This window comes from Salvelinus fontinalis, chromosome 27, assembly GCF_029448725.1.
Source record: "Salvelinus fontinalis isolate EN_2023a chromosome 27, ASM2944872v1, whole genome shotgun sequence".
Classification (NCBI taxonomy): Eukaryota; Metazoa; Chordata; class Actinopteri; order Salmoniformes; family Salmonidae; genus Salvelinus; species Salvelinus fontinalis.
Genome location: NC_074691.1, coordinates 25,265,872 through 25,291,267, shown reverse-complemented (window position 1 = coordinate 25,291,267; position 25,396 = coordinate 25,265,872). Strand labels below are relative to the sequence as shown.

The 25,396-nt window shown below is 44.6% G+C and overlaps 1 protein-coding gene across 7 annotated transcripts in view; it reads right to left on the bottom strand.

Moving 5' to 3' along the window:
- The window catches only part of LOC129825349 (1-phosphatidylinositol 4,5-bisphosphate phosphodiesterase beta-1-like), a 285,736-nt gene that overhangs the window by 241,103 nt on the left and 19,237 nt on the right, over positions 1-25,396 (bottom strand). The window lies entirely within an intron of this gene.

The following is a 25,396-nucleotide window of genomic DNA, read 5'->3' as shown; positions in this document are numbered from 1 at the left end:
AGTCCAGAGAAATACACCAACTAATGCATGTAGGGCAGAATTGGGCCGCTTTCCAGTAATAATGAAAATACAGAAAAGATCATCAAAATTTTGGCTACATCTAAATTCAAGTCCAAATTCGAGTCTGCAATTTAAAGCACTTCAAACCCAAGAGCTGAGCCCAGAAACGAGCCCTCTCAGTCAGCTGGTGTTGGACCTAACCAACCAAGCTGACACCAGCACTGCTTCAAAAGAAAGAATTCCAATAAACAAAATCATGAACCAATCAAAGGACTCATATTTACAACATTGGAAAAACGAAACAAAATCCCAAAGCCGACTAAATTGCTATCTGACCCTAAACAGAGAATATGAATTGGCTGAATATCTCTACTCTGTCAGAGATTCGAAGCAGAGACAGATCCTTACCAAGTACAGGCTGAGTGACCACCGATTGGCAATAGAAACCGGCAGAAATAAAAAGACATGGCTACCCAAAGAGGAGCGTGTATGTGGTCACTGCCTGACAGGGGACGTAGAAACAGAGATGCACTTTCTCCTTTACTGTGATAAATATTCCTCACCAAGAGATTCATTATTCACAGAAATGACTACATTTATTCCAAATTTTTACTTATTAAACCCAGAGGAAAAACTAAAAATACTCATGGGCGAAGGAGCAATGGCTTCTCTTGCAGCCAAATATGTAGTTACCTGCCATAGCCTGAGGGACACTGAATAATAACATTTAATATTTACATTTAAGTCATTTAGCAGACGCTCTTATCCAGAGCGACTTACAATTGGAAGGTTCATACATATTCATCCTGGTCCCCCCGTGGGAATTGAACCCTGGTCCCCCCGTGGGAATTGAACCCACAACCCTGGCGTTGCAAGCGCCATGCTCTACCAACTGAGCCACACGGGACTGCATAGTAAGCAGTAACTTACTTATTAGGACTGTTATTGTTATTACTGTTATTGTTATTAGTATTATTATTGTTGTTTATCATTCCAAATAGTAATGGTATGGGTGGTAATGGTAATGATAGCAGTTTAATGATGGTAGTGGTGCATTACACCATACATTACATTCGACTATTGACTGTTACCATTTTATTGTTACTATTTTTATATTTAATTTTGTATTATTATTTACTGCCATTCTATATTATTGTTTGTCATTGTTTTAATTGTATTACAATGTATATTGTATACATTGTTGCTTTGGCAATATTGACACAATGTTTTTCATGCCAATAAAGCAGCTTGAATTTGAGAGAGAGAGAGAGAGAGAGAGAGAGAGAGAGAGAGAGAGAGAGAGAGAGAGAGAGAGAGAGAGAGAGAGAGAGAGAGAGAGAGAGAGAGAGAGAGAGGAGAAAGAGAGCAGGAGAGAGAGTGATGCAGGGAGAGAGAGTGATGCAGGGAGAGAGAGCAGGAGAGAGAGATGGAAAGAGAGAGCGAGAGAGAGGGAGAGTCTGTTCCACCATCAGGCCTCTGAATGATCTAGCCTACATCAAACTGTCATTGGACAGAGCCTCTGGCACAAACACATTTTCACACTTACTGTACAGTGTTCCATGTGCACCGTTTGTTCAACACCGCAAGGTAAAAAACTTAACGAGAGATAGAAGATACTTTGTCATCGTTGGAACGTGTGGAAACAGAGATACTTGTATAGTAAAACAGTTGTAGTATATAATATCATGTTGGTGTGTGTAGTGTTTTGTCACCACTGTTGTTGGGCTGTTCCCTTTCCCCCTTCGCTGACATCCTGAGGGAGCATACTGTAACAGTTACTCAGATGTGTTGTTCAGCATTCCTTATCTGTGTGTGTGACTGTGAACTGTGTCAGGTGATTTGAATGAGTAGTGTCACAGTGGATTTTGAATAATGGGCGCATGCAGAAATAGGCCAACAATAAATGTTTACAAAGCTTCGTCCTGCTCTGTACGGTCTCACCTCATCCGGTAAAGCATTATCATATACTTCATATAACCATGAAGCCATTATGTCTCCGCTAGGCCAGCTTTACCACAACCTCACGTCATGGTATATCTCCATAGACATTTACAGAGCATCACTGTTTGTTTCTTACATATTGACCCCTGAACCGCTACTGGAGAGATGGGCCCAAGATTGTTGTTTGATTAAAACAGGCATAGTGCTGGGCTAGCACAAAACCCTGGACACCACATAGCTCTCCAGGAGCAGGACTGAAGCACACTAAAGGATGGATCTCTCTGAAACTAACTTAGCACTTAGCAGGCATGATGATAACACTTGAACCTAACACTGGCACCATTTATACCATGGGTCAGGCTGCTGATCACTCAGCTCAGGCTGTCTGTCTGGGAGTTGGCCTGGCTTGGTTACATGGCTGCTCTCCATCTTTGAGTCAATCCATTTAGCTTTTAAATTCACCTCACTGGCTGTGGCACACACAGCGTTGGCACCATAGAGGGCAGCTTATGCTTTTGTTACATGTGGGTTCAATCAAGAATAAAGGATGTGTGATGATGGAGAGAGAGAGAGAGAGAGAGAGAGAGAGAGAGAGAGAGAGAGAGAAAGAGGAGAGAGTGCCCTATGTGTGTGTCTGTGTGTGTGTCTGTATGTGTGTGTGTGTGTCTGTGTGCCCTAGTGTGTGTGCATCTGTGTGTGTGTGTGTGTCGTAGCAGTGGAAAAGAAGCAGTCCTAATCAGAATTCCCAGAGAGAAGCAGGACTAAAAGGACTAACCCAAGCACAAACAAAGCCTTTCACAAGTCATACAGCAGCCTTACAGCAGTTTGGCAGCGATTTTATTTTCATCCCCCTTTCACTGTCGATTCTCAGAAGTGTGTTACCTTCATCAGAGGAACCCTGGCGATACAACATTTATCTTTTGTTCCAATACAATGTCTACGGACCCAGCCTACCAAACAGGCATGTCTGGCAGGTCAACAATTTACACTTTCCCTTTCACTTCTTTTTCCTGTTTTTTCTTTGTTTTTATACCCTTTTCCCTTTTAAGCCTGTGAGAACATACAAACTAGTGTGGAGGGACTAGAACAGGAGAGGAGCAGAACAGGAGAGGACCAGAACAGGAGAGGACTAGAACAGGAGAGGAGCAGAACAGGAGAGGACCAGAACAGGAGAGGACTAGAACAGGAGAGGACTAGAACAGGAGAGGACCAGAACAGGAGAGGACCAGAACAGGAGAGGACTAGAACAGGAGAGGACCAGAACAGGAGAGGACCAGAACAGGAGAGGACCAGAACAGGAGAGGAACAGGAGAGGAGAGAAGCAGAACAGGAGAGGACCAGAACAGGAGAGGACTAGAACAGGAGAGGAACAGGAGAGGAGAGGACTAGAACAGGAGAGGAACAGGAGAGGAGAGGGCTAGAACAGGAGAGGAGAGGAGCAGAGCAGAACAGAACAGGAGAGGACTAAAACAGGACAGGAGCAGAACAGGAGAGGAACAGAACAAGAGAGGAACAGGAGAGGATAGGAGCAGAACAGGAGAGGACTAGAACAGGAGAGGACTAGAACCGGAGGGGAACAGGAGAGGAGAGGAGCAGAGCAGAACAGAACAGGAGAGGACTAAAACAGGAGAGAAGGAGAACAGGAGAGGACTAGAACAGGAGAGGAGCAGGAGAGGAGAGGAGCAGAACAGGAGAGGACTAGAACAGTAGAGGAACAGGAGAGGAGAGGAGCAGAGCAGAACAGGAGAGGACTAAAACAGGAGAGGACTAGAACAGGAGAGGACTAGAACAGGAGAGGAACAGGAGAGGACTAGAACAGGAGAGGACTAGAACAGGAGAGGAACAGGAGAGGACTAGAATAAGAGAGGACCATAACAGGAGAGGACCAGAACAGGAGAGGACTAGAACAGGAGAGGACTAGAACAGGAGAGGACCAGAACAGGAGAGGAACAGGAGAGGACTAGAATAAGAGAGTACCAGAACAGGAGAGGACCAAAACAGGAGAGGACTAGAACAGGAGAGGACTGGAACAGGAGAGGACCAGAACAAGAGAGGACTAGAACAGGAGAGGACCAGAACAGGAGAGAACTAGAACAGGAGTGGATCAGAACAGGAGAGGAACAGGAGAGGAGCACAACAGGAGAGGACTGGAACAGGAGAGGACTAGAACAGGAGAGGACTGGAACCGGAGAAGGCTAGAACAGGAGAGGAACAGGAGAGGACTAGAATAAGAGAGTACCAGAACAGGAGAGGACCAAAACAGGAGAGGACTAGAACAGGAGAGGACTGGAACAGGAGAGGAACAGGAGAGGACTAGAATAAGAGAGGACCAGAACAGGAGAGGACCAAAACAGGAGAGGACTAGAACAGGAGAGGACTGGAACAGGAGAGGACCAGAACAGGAGAGGACTAGAACAGGAGAGGACCAGAACAGGAGAGGACCAGAACAGGAGAGGACTAGAACAGGAGAGGCCTAGAACAGGAGAGGACCAGAACAGGAGAGGACTAGAACAGGAGAGTACCAGAACAGGAGAGGACTAGAACAGGAGTGGATGAGAACAGGAGAGGAACAGGAGAGGAGCAGAACAGGAGAGGACTAGAACAGGAGAGGACTAGAACAGTAAAGAACTAGAACAGGAGAGGACCAGAACAGAAGAGGACTAGAACAGGAGAGGACTGGAACAGGAGAGGTACAGGAGAGGTCTAGGAGAGGACTAGAACAGGAGAGGACTAGAACAGGAGAGGACAAGGAGAGAACTAGAACAGGAGAGGACTAGAACAGGAGAGGACCAGAACAGGAGAGGAACAGGAGAGGACTAGAATAAGAGAGGACCATAACAGGAGAGGACCAAAACAGGAGAGGACTAGAACAGGAGAGGACTAGAACAGGAGAGGACCAGAACAGGAGAGGACTAGAACAGGAGAGGAATAGAACAGGAGAGGACCAAAACAGGAGAGGACCAGAACAGGAGAGGACTAGAACAGGAGAGGACCAAAACAGGAGAGGACCAGAACAGGAGAGGACTAGAACAGGAGAGGACTAGAACAGGAGACGACCAGAACAGGAGAGGACTAGAACAGGAGAGGACTAGAACAGGAGAGGACTAGAACAGGAGAGGACTAGAACATGAGAGGACTAGAACAGGAGAGGACTAGAACAGGAGAGGACTAGAACAGGAGAGGACTAGAACAGGAGAGGACTAGAACAGGAGAGGACTAGAACAGGAGACGACCAGAACAGGAGAGGACTAGAACAGGAGAGGACTAGAATAGGAGAGGACTAGAACAGGAGAGGACTAGAACAGGAGTGGACTAGAACAGGAGAGGACTAGAACAGGAGACGACCAGAACAGGAGAGGACTAGAACAGGAGAGGAGGAGAACAGGAGAGGAACAGGAGAGGACTAGAACAGGAGAGGACCAGAACAGGAGAGGACTAGAACAGGAGAGGACTAGAACAGGAGAGGACTAGAACAGGAGAGGACTAGAACAGGAGAGGACTAGAACAGGAGACGACCAGAACAGGAGAGGACTAGAACAGGAGAGGACTAGAACAGGAGAGGACTAGAACAGGAGAGGACTAGAACAGGAGTGGACTAGAACAGGAGAGGACCAGAACAGGAGAGGACTAGAACAGGAGAGGACTAGAACAGGAGAGGACTAGAACAGGAGACGACCAGAACAGGAGAGGACTAGAACAGGAGAGGAGGAGAACAGGAGAGGAACAGGAGAGGACTAGAACAGGAGAGGACTAGAACAGGAGTGTGCCTGGCATTTAAACCCAGTCAGTTAGTACAGGGAGAGACTGTCCGTGTCCATGTCTCAAACTGTCAAATCACCCACATGAAATCCAGTGGAAGACATACCAAGAGGTACTGCGTGACACATCCTATTTTGAAAGTACAGGAGAGAAATTGTGACAAGTCATTGAGGAAATACCACAGCAGAGACAATTGGTGACACATGTCATTATGTTTCCAAATAACAGCAGATTGACTGATTGATTAAACTGTCAAAGCGCCTCGGGGACTGAGATGACACCTGCTTCAGTGTGGCCCTGAAACTGATAAGGTCCTGGTAGAGATAGAGACATCATATCAATGTTGTCCTGTCCTTGTTCTCGGAGTGACAATGACAGTCCTCTCTGCATGCCTATAGACACACACCAGACACACACAGACACACCACACACACAGACACACCAGACACACACAGACACACACACTTCCCTTTTCTCTGCTTTTGATTCCTGCGTCACGGTTATGAAGTGTATGAGTCATCCAGTCTCACACACACACACACCTGCACACACACACACACACACACACACACACACACACACACACACACACACACACACACACACACACACACACACACACACACACACACACACACACTAAGCACTAAGCACTAAGCACTAAGCACACACACACACACACTAAGCACACACACACACACACACACACACACACACTAAGCACACACACTAAGCACACTAAGCACACACTAAGCACAGTGTTACGTCCAACTGTCTGAACACAAGGCAGACTGTGAAGAGGGAAACACAACAGCGAGTCACTCGGTTAACCACGACAGATAATCACAGTAATTATACACCAGGCAAGGTCCACACATCCCAAAAACATTCCAAATAAACTGTCACACTCAATCATGTTTGAAAATGCTAATGTCCCGTGAAATAGTCTTATTAGACAAATGAAGTGACACCATGCCATGGCTGAAGTGACAGAGAGAACGAGGGAGAAGAGGGAGGAATGCTTCCAGGAGAGCAAACTCTCACTCTCTGGCTCTCATGACCAACAGTCCTAAATCTACTGGCCAGTACTCCAGGTTTTCTCCTCTCTCTCTCTGTCTCTCAGTCCCTCTCTTTCTGTGTCTCTCTTTCTCTCTCTCTCTCTCTCTCTCTCTCTCTCTCTCTCTCTCTCTCTCTCTCTTTCTCTCGGTCTCTCTCTCTCAATCTCTCTCTCTCTTTCTGTGTCTCTCTCTCTCTTTCTGTCTCTCTCTCTCTCTTTCTGTCTCTCTGTCTCTCTGTCTCTCTCTCAGTCTCTCTCTCTCTCTTTCTGTGTCTCTCTCTCAATCTCTCTCTCTCTTTCTGTGTCTCTCTCTCTCTCTGTCTCTCTCTCTCTTTCTGTCTCTCTCTCTCTCTCAGTCTCTCTCTCTCTTCCTGTCTCTCTGTCTCTCTCTCTTTCTGTCTCTCTGTCTCTCTCTCTCTTTCTGTCTCTCTGTCTCTCTCTCTCAGTCTCTCTCTCTCTTTCTGTCTCTCTGTCTCTCTCTCTCTCTCAGTCTCTCTCTCTCTTTCTGTCTCTCTGTCTCTCTCTCTCTTTCTGTCTCTCTCTCTCTCTCGGTCTCTGTCTTTCTCTCTGTTTTTTCCTTCTTGTTTTACTTTTCTTGGTGATTTTCCTTTTTCTATGCATGAAGGTACTGTCACTGTGGAGGAGTTTCTGGTCGCTGTAGGAGAGAAGGTAGGAGATGAGAATCTTCCTTATGCGTCGCGGATGAATAAAGCAGTGGTGGTTTTTCTTAAAGAAAAGCGTCTTGATTTTTAAAGGTATGTTTATTCAAGTTATGCCGCTTTTTTCTCTGAAAAGTGAAAAGGCGGAGGGAGGGGCGCAGGTGGTCCTCTTAACGCTTGGGCCCACTGATGTAGGGAGAGGTGGACTGACAGTGGTAGAGCAGTCACAAGAACCTGTTGTTGAGGAACAAGTTGTCTGTGTTGAGGGTACGGAGTTGCAACTTGTACCAGAGGGGAACATAGCGTCTGTTATGCAGCAGAAAAATATTATTGTAGGCAATAAGGACGGATCTGGGGAGCCATTTCCTCTGGTGAGGAGATGCCCAGTACGAGTGATGGGGTACTACAGGAGGGGGTTCATGTGGAGCTAGATGTGGAGCTAGTCTCAACGGTAGTGTAGGAGATGCCCACTACAAGTAATGGGGTACAAGAGGGGGTTCAGGTGGGGCTAGTCTCCAAGGTAATGGAGGAGATGCCCAGTACAAGTAATGGGGTACAAGACGGGGTTCAGGTGGGGCTAGTCTCCAAGGTAATGGAGGAGATGCCCAGTACAAGTAATGGTGTACAAGACGGGGTTCAGGTGGGGCTAGTCTCCAAGGTAATGGAGGAGATGCCCAGTACAAGTAATGGTGTACAAGACGGGGTTCAGGTGGGGCTAGTCTCCAAGGTAATGGAGGAGATGCCCAGTACAAGTAATGGTGTACAAGACGGGGTTCAGGTGGGGCTAGTCTCCAAGGTAATGGAGGAGATGCCCAGTACAAGTAATGGTGTACAAGACGGGGTTCAGGTGAGGCTAGTCTCCAAGGTAATGGAGGAGATGCCCAGTACAAGTAATGGGGTACAGGAGGGGGTTCCGGTGGGGCTAGTCTCTCAGGTAATGGAGGAGATGCTGGGTGCAAGTGGGGAGTGTTGAGAGTGATGTGGCTGAGGGGATTCAGAGGTCTGTGTTTCCTCAGTTGAGGAGGATCAGGAGAAGTATATGGACATCTCTCTTGATATGACAGCAGCTGGTCGACGACTCAATTTACAATCAAGAGGAGATAAATGGGTTCCTGGATCAGACTTTTGGGAAATCTGTCAATTCGGCAGATTTTTTTGATGTTGATAAGTTTGTGAGTTCAGCTGTGATGTTACAGAAGACGGTGGGGTTAGACCAGCTGAGTGAGAAGAAGCGGTTTCGCTTGAGGAAATGTGTTAGTGCAGTCATGGCAGCAAAAGGTAGTGGGAAACGTGGTCCGGTTAGAGAAAATTAAAACAGTGATGAGGATCATGCCTCATAGGGTGTCTTTTCTCTTTGTCTGGTTTCTCTGTGGTTTCTTCTGCTTCTCCTTTCTCTTCTCTATATGGAGGCACTAAGGGGAGGTTCTCTCAATATTAATGGGGGAAGGGACAGGAATAAGAGGGCTTGGGTATTAGAATGAAATAAAACATAAAAGGCTTAATGTAGTTTTCCTTCAGGAGACACATAGTGATGAGGATAATGAGGTTGACTGGGGTATGTGGTGGGAGGGGCAGCATATACTGTCATGGTACTAATTTCCGTGCTGGGTGGCAATTTTGTTTTCCTCAGGCTTAGGGGTGACTGTGGTATCTACAACAGAGCTTGACAAGGGTTGGGTTTTATTGGTCAAGGTGGATGTTATGTTTATTTGTATTTTGGGGGGGAATGTTCGTGCTCCTAATGTATGCAATGTATTGCTGTATTTGATCAAATAAAGGAAACCTTAAGACAGTGTGACCAAGAGGGGAGTATGGTTTTAGGGGGGGACTGGAACTGTACTGTGGATTCTACTGTTGATCGCACTGCTGAAGAACCTCACCTGCGGTCAGCCACCTGCCTGTCTGGTCTATTAACTGAGTTTGAGCTTTCTGATGTGTGGAGAGTAAGGAATGCAAAAGTTAGGCAGTACACATGGCTAAAAATTAATGAAGGTCTAGTCAGTGCAGCAAGGTTAGACAGGTTGTATGTATCTGATCACTACTGTAGTAGGGTTGGAAGGTTAGACAGGTTGTATGTATCTGATCACTACTGTAGTAGGGTTGGAAGGTTAGACAGGTTGTATGTATCTGATCACTACTGTAGTAGGGTTGGAAGGTTAAACAGGTTGTATGTATCTGATCACTACTGTAGTAGGGTTGGAAGGTTAGACAGGTTGTATGTATCTGATCTGTAGTAGGGTTGGAAGGTTAGACAGGTTGTATGTATCTGATCTCTACTGTAGTAGGGTTGGAAGGTTAAACAGGTTGTATGTATCTGATCACTACTGTAGTAGGGTTGGAAGGTGAGACAGGTTGTATCTGATCACTACTGTAGTAGGGTTGGAAGGTTAGACAGGTTGTATGTATCTGATCACTACTGTAGTAGGGTTGGAAGGTTAGACAGGTTGTATGTATCTGATCTCTACTGTAGTAGGGTTGGAAGGTTAGACAGGTTGTATGTATCTGATCACTACTGTAGTAGGGTTGGAAGGTTAAACAGGTTGTATGTATCTGATCACTACTGTAGTAGGGTTGGAAGGTTAGACAGGTTGTATGTATCTGATCTGTAGTAGGGTTGGAAGGTTAGACAGGTTGTATGTATCTGATCTCTACTGTAGTAGGGTTGGAAGGTTAAACAGGTTGTATGTATCTGATCACTACTGTAGTAGGGTTGGAAGGTCTGACATTACTCCTGTGGGTTTCTCTGATCACCATATTGTTACTGTTGATATTCACTTGTCCACGAAGGTCATCACCTTACTGGTATTTTAATGTAAAAGTGTTACATGATGTCATGTTTTGTGAAAGGTTTTTATTGTTTTGGGAAAAATGGAGGGTTACAAAATATAATTTTGAGTCCTTGAGATAATGGTGGGAGGTTGGGAAGGGCCAAATACGATTGTTTTGTCAACAGTATACTGCTCTGTCTCGAATTGAAGTTAAAGAGACTATCAGGGCCCTTGAACAGGAAATCAAATCTATTGATTTGAAGTTGCTCACTCAGAAGGACCGTGGACTAGTCATGAATTGACAGGACAAGAGACATGAACTGAGGTCGTTTCTACATGAAAGTGTGAAGGGTGACAAGATTAGGTCTCGTTTCGCTACCCTCATTTGGATGCTCTTAATGTTTTTTTAACCTAGGACAGTCAACATTGCAACGCAAACAGATGGTCTGCCTTCGTCTCCCTGATGGGAAGGTGACCACGGACAACAGTGAAATGCGCCAACTTGCCGTGGATTTCTACTCTGCCCTCTATAAGGCAGAGGATTGTGATTCTCTGTATGCTGAACAGTTGTTACATGGACTTCCTCAATTGGGCCCAGAGCAGAGAGCTGATTTGGACTCTGACATTACTCTGCAGGAGATGTCCACAGCAGTTATGCAGCTCTCATCAGGACGAGCCCCTGGCATCGATGGTTTACCATCTGAGTTCTACAAGCACTTTGGGGGTCTATTGGGGGGTTCTCTTCCTGTATCCTGTCAACGTGGTGTGCTTTCATTGTTGCCAAAAAAGGGGATTTGGCAACCTGCTGCATTGCTGTGTGCAGAATATAAAATTGTATCTAAATGTCTCTCAAACAGGTTGAAAGAGTATCTGGGGCTGTTGGTCCACAAGGACCAGTCCTACTGTGTACCTGACCACTCTATTGTTGATAACTTGTTTCTAATAACAGATGTTTTAGACATTTGTAAACTGTCTGATGTGAATATGGGTTTACTTTCTTTGGATCAGGAGAAGGCTTTTGACCGTGGGGACCACCAGTACTTGTTAAAAACAATGAAATCCTTTGGGTTTGGGGGTGTTTTTGGGGGTTTTGGGTGAGTTTACTGTATGCTGGGGCCTCATGTATGGTGAAGGTGGGGGGTGGTTTGAGTTGCCCCATCCCCGTCAAAAATTTCAGGGCAGTTATATTGTCTGGCAATTGAACCAATGCTTTGTTTTTTAAGAGCGAAGCTTACTGGTTTCTCAGTGCCAGGGGTAATGAAGAGTCCCACGATAACACTGTCTGTGTATGCAGACGACATGACAGTTTTTATTACAGGGGCTGAGGATGGTAAGGTTCTCTCAAACGCTTTAAAGGTGTATGAGGGGGCCTCAGCTAGAGTCAATTGGGAAATGAACGAATCGCTGTTGGCAGGTCAGCTTCAGACGGGGTCCGCTCCACGGTTACCAGGGGGGCTTCAGTGGGGCAGAGATGGGATGAAGACATTGGGTGTTTTTCTAGGCTCTGATGTCTTTCAGAAATAGAACTGGGAGGGTGTAGTGGAGAAAGAGTGTGCCAGACTGTCAAGATGGAAATGGGTGCTACCCCAGTTGTCTTATAGGGGAAGGGTACTGGTAATTAATAATCTTGCTGCCTCTACCCTGTGGCACAGACTAATGATTTCGCAGCCACCAAAGGGTCTGATACAAGAGCTTCAGAGGACCCTTGTCAATTTCTTCTGGTCTGGACAACACTGGATCAAAGCTGCAGCCCTGTACCTGCCACTGCACGAGGGGGGATAAGGCCTGGTGGACATTTCCTCTAGGATCATGGCTTTCCGGCTTCAAGCAGCCCAGAGACTGTTGTACAGTGACGGTTCTAGCTGGGTCGACACAGCCTACGGATTGATGAGGAGAGCGGGCTGTTTGGGCTTAGACAAGCACCTTTTCCTCTTAAAGCTGGAGGGGGGTGAGTTGAATGGCCTGACTCCATTTTATGAGTCTGTTATGCAGGCTTGGAGGGTTCTTGTCAAGTCCCGTAAGGCCGGCACGCTACCAGGGATGTGGCTTTTTGAAGAGCCTCTTTTTTATAACACTGCCATCCAGTCCAGTGCTCTGGGTTCAGCCAGCCTGCGTTCATGCCTGTTAGGTGTCGGGTGCACCAAGCTGGGTCATCTGATGCAGAGCAGGAGCAGATCGTTGGAGGAGCTGGGAGAAAGAGCGGGGATCCGATCATCTTGCCTACTGAGGAAGGTCATCGCTGAGGTCTGTGACTCCTTGCCAGTGCTTCATCGTCAGTATGTGACTGACACTTCCAGTTCTGATCGGTGGAAGGAGGGTCTGGATGATGTGTTCCCTGCACTGATTGTTAGTGCTGCGGTGGGGGCATTTGAGGAGGACGTGGGGATGCTGCTTTCCTTCGATACCCCGGAGCTGGGGGAGTTCAAGGAGGTGGGAAAGAAGGCCATGTACAGAATATGTGTAAAGGTGTCCCATGCCTCTTCCCTGGAAGGGGTGAAATCGACGAGGTGGGCGGGTGTGCTTGGTCCAGGTGCTTCCCCAAAAGGCTGTTGGCGATCATTATACAAACTGCCGATTGATAAGAGGACAGCTGACCTCCAGTGGAGGATAATACATGGAGCTATAGCCACCAACATGCATCTGGTACACCTGGACCCTACTGTTGGGGAAGGGTGTCCATTCTGTGCAGAGTCTGAAACTCTGGCACACCTGTTTTTACTGTGTCCCAGGTTGGTCGGGATGATTGACCTGATCACTGACTGGTTCTCAACGTTGGGAGAGGTTTTCTCTTCCCAACTGTATATATTTGGGCCAAAGTACAGGTTCAGTCAAAAGGGTGTCGTTGTGTTGCTTAATTTTGTGTTAGGGGCAGCAAAATTAGCGATATGGAAGACCCGAAAGAACAGTATTCGGGGACAAGGGTCTGTGGATGTGGTGGGAATGCTGGAGGGAATGTTGGCAGCGAGACTAAGAGTTGAGTTTGCCTATTATAAACTTGTCAACAATATTGATCTGTTTTTGAGTATATGGTGTATTCAGAGGCTGTTGTGTTTAGTTACTGTGGAGGAGGAGTTGGAGTTGTGTTTTTAATTGATGTGTAACTGTGGTTTTGTATGAGTATTTATTGTGTGGTGGGCTCCCAGACCCAATAAAGATTATTTAAAACTCAAACTCTCTCTCTCTCTCTCTCTCTCTCTCTCTCTCTCTCTCTCTCTCTCTCTCTCTCTCTCTCTCTCTCTCTCTCTGTCTCTCTCTCAATTCAATTCAATTCAAGTGGCTTTATTGGCATGGGAAACATATGTTAACATTGCCGAAGCAAGTGAAGTAGATAATAAACAAAAGTGAAATAAACAATAAAAATGAACAGTAAACATTACGCTCACAGAAGTACCAAAATAATAAAGACATGAAACATGTCTTATTATGTATACAGTGGCTTGCGAAAGTATTTACCCCCCCTTGGCATTTTTCCGATTTTGTTGCCTTACAACCTGGAATTAAACTAGATTTTTGGGGGGTTTGTATCATTTGATTTACACAACATGCCTACCACTTTAAAGATGCAAAATATTTTTTATTGTGAAACAAGCAAGAAACAAGACCAAAAAACTGAAAACTTAACTATTCACCCCCCCTCAAAGTCAATACTTTGTAGAGCCACCTTTTGCAGTGATTACAGCTGCAAGTCTCTTGGGGTATGTCTCTATAAGCTTGGCACCTCTAGCCAATAAGACAAAACTGCTCCAGCTCCTTCAAGTTGGATGGGTTCCGCTGGTGTACAGCAATCTTTAAGTCATACCACAGATTCTCAATTGGATTGAGGTCTGGGCTTTGACTAGGCCATTCCAAGACATTTAAATGTTTCCCCATAAACCACTCGAGTGTTGCTTTAGCAGAATGCTTAGGATCATTGTCCCAGTCTCAAATCTCTGGAAGACTGAAACAGGTTTCCCTCAAGAATTTCCCTGTATTTAGCACCATCAATCATTCCTTCAATTCTGACCAGTTTCCCAGTCCTTGCCGATGAAAAACATCCCCACATGATGCTGCCACCACCATCCTTCACTGTGGGGATGGTGTTCTCGGGGTGATAAGAGGTGATGAGTTTGCGCCAGACAGCGTTTATCTTGATGGCCAAAAAGCTCAATTTCAGGCTCATCTGACCAGTACCTTATTCCATATGTTTGGGGAGTCTCCCACATGCCTTTTGGTGAACACTTTAAGCAATGGCTTTTTTCTGGCCACTCTTCTGTAAACCCCAGCTCTGTGGAGTGTAAGACTTAAAGTGGTCCTATGGACAGATAGTCCAATCTCCGCTGTGGAGCTTTGCAGCTCCTTCAGGGTTATCTATGGTCTCTTTGTAGCCTCTCTTTGTTGCCTCTCTGAGTTTTGGTAGGTATTATTTTTTTTTAAACGGAAAAGTTGTGCGTGCATATGTATTCATCCCCTTTGCTATGAAACCCCTAAATAAGACCTGGTGCAACCAATTACCTTCTATGCACAAAACAATCTTTGTCCCTCCCCCAAAATGTAACTGTCATGTCATGTACATGTCATGTATTGTTAGAGGCTGAGAGCTTAAAGTGGAGTGTCCCTAGAGGAACCTTCCACTCTTCTCCCCTCCCCTCCCTCCTCACCCTCCCTCACCATCCCTCACAGCACAGGTTTGTTTTACTATCATTTTGGAGACCAAACAATTGATTCCCATTTCAAATCCTATTTTCTCTAACTCTAACCCTAACCCTAACCTGAAACCCTAACCGCTAACCTTCACCCTAATTGTAAGCCTAACCCTAATTGTAACCAGGGCCCTAAATGAAAAATGTTTATTGGTAGCAATGGATTGAGATACAGCCTATATGTCACGTGTGCTCCCTCTCCGGGCTCTATGTCACCAGGCTGCTCGTTATGGCGCACACCTGTCACCATCGTTACACGCACCTGCGCATCATCATTCACCTGGACTCCATCACTTCCTTGATTACCTGCCCTATATATGTCACTCCCTTTGGTTCCTTCCCCAGGCGTCATTGTTTCTGTTTCCTGTCTGTGCGCTGTTCCTATTATGTTTACTTATTCAAATCAAATCAAATCTATTTATATAGCCCTTCTTACATCAGCTGATATCTCAAAGTACTGTACAGAAACCCAGCCTAAAACCCCAACAGCAAGCAATGGCTAGGAAAAACTCCCTAGAAAGGCCAAAACCTAGGAAGAAACCTAGAGAGGAACCAGGCTATGAGGGGTGGCCAGTCCTCTTCTGGCTGTGCCGGGTGGAGATTATAACAGAACATGGCCAAGATGTTCAAATGTTCATAAATGACCAGCATGGTCAAATAATAATAATCACAGTAGTTGTCGAGGGTGCAGCAAGTCAGCACCTCAGGAGTAAATGTCAGTTGGCTTTTCATAGTCGATCATTAAGAGTTTCTCTACCGCTCCTGCGGTCTCTAGAGAGTTGAAAACAGCAGGTCTGGGACAGGTAGCATGTCCGGTGAACAGGTCAGGGTTCCATAGCTGCAGGCAGAACAGTTGAAACTTTATTAAAACACTCACTCCCTGAACTTGCTTCCTGACCCCTCAGTGTGCATCGTTACACTATATTAGGCCTTCATGAATTCTAGCTACTTTGTGCCCTGGCAACTAATATGTAATAGTGTGAAGACATTTGTTTATTATAAAAGCACAAATGTTGATATGAATACATGTCATTGAAATTACAAAGTAATTTGTGCAATATTTGGTTTTTACATTGTGTAAAATCACTGTTTTCCTATTGAGATGCATTATATAGAAAATTGTACACTGTCTCTTTAAAAAGTTTGCTATGAAAAATGCAAGAGATCTGTCATTCATTCATTACTATGATCATTGATCTCTTGAAGAAGCTATCCCTTTTCCTTTCTTGCTTTGCCCCCAAATGTTTGAATATACTGGTACAGTTACCAGGTTGTTAGCTAGCTAATTAATGATGTAACATGACTGAATAAAGTGTAAACAAATTGTTTTATAACGACTTGCGACATGGTATATGAATTATAAAATGCAGTCCCGGCGATCTGCTATAGGAAGATAAAAATGTTGACCGGTAATATGGGTCAGATCTTGAACTGGTTGGGCTAGAAGCAAACTGTTTTTGCTGTAGTAATAGTTAATCCATAACGCTATCAAATCTGTACTCGCTTTTTTCTCTAGGGCACTCTGTAACAACGGTAAGTGCAGCCTTATCATCACAGCAACTATTTCCTGAGAGATTTTTTTCCTAGTCGCGCAGGGCTCCCAAAATAAAACTCCTGGTCGCATAGCAAAATATACAAACTTTTTATAAAAACTGGTTGCACTTTAGAGCCCTGATTGAACCCCTAACCCTAAACCTAACCCCTAAGCCTAAACCTGACCCCTAACCCTAAACCTGACCCCTAACCCTAAACCTGACCCCTAAGCCTAAACCTGACCCCTAAGCCTAAACCTGACCCCTAACCCTAAACCTGACCCTAAGCCTAAACCTGACCCCGAACCCGAACCCTAAACCTGATCCCTAACCCTAAACCTGACCCCTAAGCCTTAAAAAAACTTTTTCATTGTGGGAACTGGCAAAATGTCGCCACTTGTCAGATTGTTCCTTGCTTTACTATCCTTGTGAGGACGTCTGATCTCCACAAGGATAGTAAAACCAAACACAGACACACACACACACAGGAATGCTTGCATCCACACACAGGATCTCTTGCATTCACACCCACATAAGCACGCACGCACGCACGCACGCACGCACGCACGCACACACACACACACACACGCACGCACACACACACACACACACACACACACACACACACACACACACACAGAGAGAGAGATCAAATACCCTGGAGTGGAGCGCAAACATCAGATGAGACGAATAACAAAAGCAGCTCATCAAATCTGAAGAGGGAATAAGAGACGACTGCACCTGGCATTTCAAGATGCATATTATTGTATGGCTACCATGGCAACTAGACAGAATGGATGTCAATATAGTGAGGTCCATCAAACACACCAGTTTATGCAACACATGCCATACACACACACACATATACACACAATCCACCAATCAAGAAGCGCTCTCCACCGATGGTAGAAGACTTCATTTCTACCCTTCACAGAAGCACCGGTTGCTTGTTGGGCACTGAAGGAATGTGTGTGTGTGTTTGTGTGTCACACACAATATGTAAACTCTGTAGTCAAATGTGCTGTGTGCTGATAACGACAGCAATAGGCTGTTCTCGAGTTGGAAACAGAAAGGAAAACACTGCACATTGCTGCTCATGCTCCCAGGTGATGTTTATTTATAACGTGTCGACCCTTAGGTCTTCATCAGGCATCCATATCCCAGGTGGGGGTGGAAGGTCATATATATAGGGGCAGTACTCAGTGACATCACTTCCTGAAACAGGAGGTAAAAAATGTTTCACATAGTTTCACAATATTAACATTCAATGTGTCACGTTCGTCGTAGTGAGGAGACCAAAGAGCAGCGTGATGTGAATACATCTTCTTTAATTATAACGAAGAATAATAACCAAACTAATACAAAATAACAAAAACGAACGTGAAGCTAAATATAACGATTGCAGACATGCAACATCACATAGACAATCACCCACAAACCAAACTGGAAAATGGCAACCTAAATAGGATCCCCAATCAGAGACAACGATAAACAGCTGCCTCTGATTGGGAACCAACCTAGGCCACCATAGACATACATAATGCCTAGACTACACACACACACACCTAGGTCCACCTGGCCTTGCTGCTATTCCAGTTTCAACTGTTCTGCCTGCGGTTATGGAACCCCTACCTGTCCCAGACCTGCTGTTTTCAACTCTTAATGATCGGCTATGAAAAGCCAACTGACATTTATTCCTGATTATTATTTGACCATGCTTGTCATTTATGAACATTTTGAAAATCTTGGCTCTCTCTAATTCTCTCCTTCTCTCTTTCTTTCTCTCTCTCGGAGGACCTGAGCCCTAGGACCATACGTCAGGACTACCGGGCATGATGACTCCTTGCTGTCCCCAGTCCACCTAGCCTTGCTGCTATTCCAGTTTCAACTGTTCTGCCTGCGGTTATGGAACCCCTACCTGTCCCAGACCTGCTGTTTTCAACTCTTAATGATCGGTTATGAAAAGCCAACTGACATTTATCCCTGATTATTATTTGACCATGCTTGTCACTTATGAACATTTTGAACATCTTGGCCATGTTCTGTTATAATCTCCACCCGGCACAGCCAGAAGAGGACTGGCCACCCCTCATAGCCTGGTTCCTCTCTAGGTTTCTTCCTAGGTTTCGGCCTTTCTAGGGAGTTTTTCCTAGCCACCGTGCTTCTACACCTGCATTGCTTGCTGTTTGGGGTTTTAGGCTGGGTTTCTGTACAGCACTTCGAGATATTAGCTGATGTACGAAGGGCTATATAAAATAAACTTGATTTGATTTGATTTGACCTAGACATACCCAAAACCCTAGACAAGACAAAAACACACATACCACCCTCGTCACACCCTGACCTAACCAAAATAATAAAGAAAACAAAGATAACTAAGGTCAGGGCGTGACACAATGTATCAAAATATATGATCATACACAAGGAATGTGATCAATATTTACAGTAATATACATACACATACAATCTTCAATTAGGACAGGGAACGATATGTAAACTAGAAGCTGTGGCGTACTGAGGTGTGTGTGTTAATCCTCTGTTACACAATATCGGTGATGATTGATGACTCTTAACTTTTGGCCTGGTGGTGTGTGTGTGTGCATTTGTGCAATTGCGTTTGTGCATGTGTTTCTGCGGTGTGTGGATTAGGTCTGGTTGGGTTGACAGGGCTCTACAGTGACACCATTCTATTTACACATGCGCCTAAATATTTTGCTGTGCACCTGAAATTTTAATTTAGAATTTAGAAAAATAAAGAATTCTAGCTTTATTACGTCAAAATTATTTCATTGTGCTCCTAAATGTATTTGTGTGCACCTACATTTTTTCACTTGCACCTACATTTTCCCACTTACTTCCTTGTAAAAAAGGTTAACGTACAGTAGAGTCCAGGTTGAGGGACACATGGGGACGTAAAACAAGAAAGATAGTGACTTGGAGAACTATGACCACAGGAGTTTTCATACCAGCAGTCTGTTTAACAAGACAATATGGCAGAGAGACACAGATGCTGCGATGCTGGACACACACACACAGGCATGCACACACTCTCTCTCTCTCACACACACACACACACACACACACACACACACACACACACACACACACACACACACACACACACACACACACACACACACACACACACACACACACACACGTCACTTTAACTATACATTCATGTACATACTACCTCAATTGGCACAACCAACCAGTGCTCCCGCACATTGGCTAACCAGGCTGTCTGCATTGTGTCCCACCACCCGCCAACCCCTCTTTTACGCTACTGCTACTCTCTGTTCATCATATATGCATAGTCACTTTAACCCTACCCACATGTACATACTACCTCAATAAGCCTGACTAACCGGTGCCTGTTATTTTCAAATGTCTTTTTACTGTTGTTTTATTTCTTTACTTACACACACACACACACACAAACACAAACACACACACACAAACACACCGTTTTCTTTCACACTGTTGGTTAGCCTGTAAGTAAGCATTTCACTGTAAGGTTATATTCGGCGCACGTGACAAATAAACTTTGATTTGATTTGATGCACACACTCTCTCACACACACACAGACACGTATACACACACTCTCTCACACACACGCGCAAGTTTTTACATGAATCTTGTTCTGGACGCAGAGTGGTCACTACAAATCTGAGTTTAACCCTAACCTTAACATCACTTCTCACCCTAATGCCGAACCCTAACCTTAAATTAAGACCAAAAAGCTAAATTTTGTTTTGATGAATTTTTTCAATATAGCCAATTTTGACTTTGCAGCTGGCCGATCTAAGGGGAAATCGCTCAGTTCTGCCTCCAGGACAATAAACGTCAATCTGCCACACACACACACACACACACAACAGGCACGCGCAGCGACGTGACTCAGTGCCAAGATCTCTCTCACTGAGCTGTTGAAGGATTGGGACACATTCTTTTGTTTTTCACATAACAATGAATAGTTCTGTCCAGATGTCTCAATCCCATTTAGCCACCTACAAACCCCTGGACAACCACCACCAGCGGAAAACATAAAACCCTTTAGTCTGCCCTGCCTGACCAGTGTTTCTCCTATATTCACTTAGCAGCGTTTTGTTGTAATGTTTTAGTCAGTCATATAGCAAAAGAACACGGCATAATCCACGGCAAAATGTGTAGAATTGCAGAAAAATTTCTCTAAAAGTGCGTGCGTGTGTGTGTGTCTAAGAGCTAGAGGCGCGATCTGTCCACTGGTTCTCTGCTCCTGAGGAATCTAAGGAATGCTTTAGCTCTGCAGGCCATCAAGCTGTGTCTCACACACACACACACACACAGTGGACACACACACACAGTGGACATGTGTAATGATGTGGACTTCTTTTAGTGCAACAGCTTGTAACGGTACATTTATAACGGTATACAACAAAATACATACAGGCCATAAAGCACACAACTTTGCAAATACAGGACATTGTAACAGTACATTACCCTGCAGATACTCTATGTTAAGGCACATTGTAACAGTACATTACCCAGCAGATACTCTATGTTAAGGCACATTGTAACAGTACATTACCCAGCAGATACTCTATGTTAAGGCATATTGTAACAGTACATTACCCAGCAGATACTCTATGTTAAGGCACATTGTAACAGTACATTACCCAGCAGATACTCTATGTTAAGGCACATTGTAACAGTACATTACCCAGCAGATACTCTATGTTAAGGCACATTGTAACAGTACATTACCCTGCAGATACTCTATGTTAAGGCACATTGTAACAGTACATTACCCCACAGATACTCTATGTTAAGGCACATTGTAACAGTACATTACCCTGCAGATACTCTATGTTAAGGCACATTGTAACAGTACATTACCCTGCAGATACTCTATGTTAAGGCACATTGTAACAGTACATTACCCCACAGATACTCTATGTTAAGGCACATTGTAACAGTACATTACCCCGCAGATACTCTATGTTAAGGCACATTGTAACAGTACATTACCCCACAGATACTCTATGTTAAGGCACATTGTAACAGTACATTACCCTGCAGATACTCTATGTTAAGGCACATTGTAACAGTACATTACCCAGCAGATACTCTATGTTAAGGCATATTGTAACAGTACATTACCCTGCAGATACTCTATGTTAAGGCACATTGTAACAGTACATTACCCTGCAGATACACTATGTTAAGGCATATTGTAACAGTACATTACCCCACAGATACTCTATGTTAAGGCACATTGTAACAGTACATTACCCTGCAGATACTCTATGTTAAGGCACATTGTAACAGTACATTACCCCACAGATACTCTATGTTAAGGCACATTGTAACAGTACATTACCCTGCAGATACTCTATGTTAAGGCATATTGTAACAGTACATTACCCCACAGATACTCTATGTTAAGGCACATTGTAACAGTACATTACCCAGCAGATACTCTATGTTAAGGCACATTGTAACAGTACATTACCCTGAAGATACACTATGTTAAGGCACATTGTAACAGTACATTACCCCACAGATACTCTATGTTAAGGCACATTGTAACAGTACATTACCCTGCAGATACTCTATGTTAAGGCACATTGTAACAGTACATTACCCCACAGATACACTATGTTAAGGCACATTGTAACAGTACATTACCCTGCAGATACATTATGTTAAGGCACATTGTAACAGTACATGTACACACAAATACATACTGTACTTATACACTCTTAGACAAAAAGGTGCTATCTAGGCTGTCCACATAAAATAACCCTTTGAAGAACCCTTTTTGGTTCCAGGAAGAACCCCGTTTGAGTTCCATGTAGAACCCTTTCCACAGAGAGTTCTACATGTGTAACCGGTGTGAAATGGCTTGCTAGTTAGCGAGGTGCACGCTAATAGTGTTTCAATTGTTGACGTCATTCGCTCTGCGAACTTGAAGTAGTAGTTTCCCTTGCTCTGCAAGGGCGGTGGCTTTTGTGGAGTGATAGATAACGATGCTTTGTGGGAGGCAGTTGTTGATGTGTGCAGAGGGTCCCTTGTTCGAGCCCAGGTAGGGGCGAGGAGAAAGACGGAAGCATCACTGTTACACATGGAACCCAAAAAAGTTCTACCTGGAACCAAAAAGGGTTCTAACTGGAACCAAAAAGGGTTCTCCTATGGGGATTTTTCTAAGTGTGTAAACACATTCCTACATGTCCTCTACAATCCAGACACACCACGGTGGGTTCCTAGAGGTAGATGCTCTGGTTGTGACACAGTGTGTTAGGTAGAGATAGTGCTCTTATTTATCCCTAATTGATTCCCTACTGGCCACGCTTTGTATCAATTTGACTTATCGAGTATGTGGTCAGAGCTATAGGAGATAATGGAATGCACACACACACATGCACACACACGCATACACACACACCCGGGGCTCATCTCTCAGCCTCATTGTTCCACCCTGCTCCTTGACACTAGCAGATAGAGGAAGAGATGATGACTAGAGGCCAGAGAGATACTCTCAATTCTCCTCTCACATAAACATCACACTCAATACTTATCATCACAGACCTCACACACACATACAGTATACTGTACACACACACACACACACACACACACACACACACACACACACACACACACACACACACACACACACACACACACACACACACACACACACACACATAGTGTATTCAAAAAGTATGCAGACCCCTTGACTTTTTACACATTTTGTTACCTTACAGCCATATTCTAAAATTGATTAAAAATAAATAAATGCCATCAGCAATCTACACACAATATCCCATAATGACAAATCAAAAACAGGTTTTTAGATTTTTTTGGCAAATTTATAAATAAATACAAATTATCCCTCATTCCGACCCTTGATATGAGACTCGAAATTAAGCTCAGGTGCATCTTGTTTCCAATATTTCCACAACTTGACTGGAGTCCACCTGTGGTAAATTAAATTGATTGGACATGATTTGGAAAGGCACACACCTGTCTATATACGGTCCCACAGTTGACAGTGCATGTCAGAGCAAAAAACAAGACATGAGGTCGAAGGAATTGTCCGTAGAGCTCCGAGACAGGATTGTGTCGAGGAACCAATCTGGGGAAGGGTACCAAAACATTTCTGCAGCATTGAAGGTCCTTCCTAGAGTTGTCCCCCTGGAGTTTGGAGTTTGCCAAAGGGCACCTAAAGGACTCTCAGACCATGAGAAACAAGATTATCTGGTCTGATGAAACCAAGATTGAACTCTTTTGCCTGAATGCCAAGCGTAAAGTCTGGATGAAACCTGGCACCATCCCTACGGTGAAGCTTGGTGGTGGCAGCATCATGCTGTGGGGATGTTTTTCAGCGGCAGGGACTGGGAGACTAGTCAGGATCAAGGGAAAGCAAAGTGGAGCAAAGTACAGAGATCCTTGATGGAAACCAGATCCAGAGCTTTCAGGACCTCAGACTAGGGCGAAGGTTCACCTTCCAACAGGACAACGACCCTAAGCACACAGCCAAGACAATGCAGGAGTGGCTTTGGGACAAGTCTCTGAATGTCCTTGAATCGCCTAGCCAGAGCCCAGACTTGAACCCGATCAAACATCTCTGGGAAGACCTGAAAATAGCTGTGCAGCAACACTCCCCATCCAACCTGAAAGAGCTTGAGAAGATCTACAGAGAAGAATGGGAGAAACTCCCCAAACACAGGTGTGCCAAGCTTGTAGCTTCATACCCAAGAAGACTTGAGGCTGTAATTGCTGCCAAAGGTGCTTCAACAAAGTACCGAGTAAAGGGTCTGAATACTTATGTAAATGGTTTTTTTTTTTTTTATCAATTTGCAAACATTTCAAAAAACTTGTTTTTGCTTTGTCATTATGGGGTATTGTGTGTAGATTGATGAGGGAAAAAAACAATTTAATTAAATTTAGAATAAGGCTGTAACGTAACAAAATGTGGAAACGCTCAAGGGGTCTGAATACTTTCCGTCGAATGCACCACACACACACACACACACACACACACACACACACACACACACACACACACACACACACACACACACACACACACACACACACACACACACACACACACACACACAGGCCCTGGCACACATGCAAGCACGCACCAACCCTGGCACATGTGTACACACACGCAGGCACGGCGCACACACACACACCTCTGGTCTTCTCCTGTCCTCTTCACTAATGGCCTTTGCTCTTTAGGGATAATGGTTATAACAGAGGGGTTTCCCGACTCTTCCCCTCTCCTCTCCTCTCCTCTCCTCTCCTCCCCTTTCAACTCCTGTCTGACTGGTCGTGGTAATAAAGAAGAAGTTTTTAGGAATAACTGCCCGTGTAAATATCACTGATTCAGCTCAGTTCACATCACATACAGTATAGGACTGCAGTGAGGTAAAGCAAGTAAACAATGCTTTCGGAAAGTATTCAGACCCCTTGACTTTTTCCTAATTTTGTTACGTTACAGCCTTATTCTAAAATGTATTAAATAAAACACTTTCCTCAGCAATCTACACACAACACCCCATAATGACAAAGTGAAAACAGGTTTGCACATTTATCAAAAAAACTAAACAGAAATAGCTTATTTACAAAAGTATTCAGACACTTTGCTATGAGACTCGAAATTGAGCTCAGGTGCATCCTGTTTCCATTGATCATCCTTGAGATGTTTCTACAACTTGATTAGAGTCCACCTGTGGTAAATTCAATTGATTTAGATATGATTTGGAAAGGCACAAAACTGTCTATATACGGTCCCACAGTTGACAGTGCATGTCAAAGCAAAAACCAAGCCATGAGGTCGAAGGAATTATCCGTAGAGCCCTGAGACAGGATTGTGTCGAGGCACAGATCTGGGTAAGGGTACCAAAACATTTTGGCAGCATTGAAGGTCCCCAAGAACACAGTGGCATCCATCATTCTTAAATGGAAGACGTTTGGAAGCACCAAGATTCTTCTGCGAGCTGACCG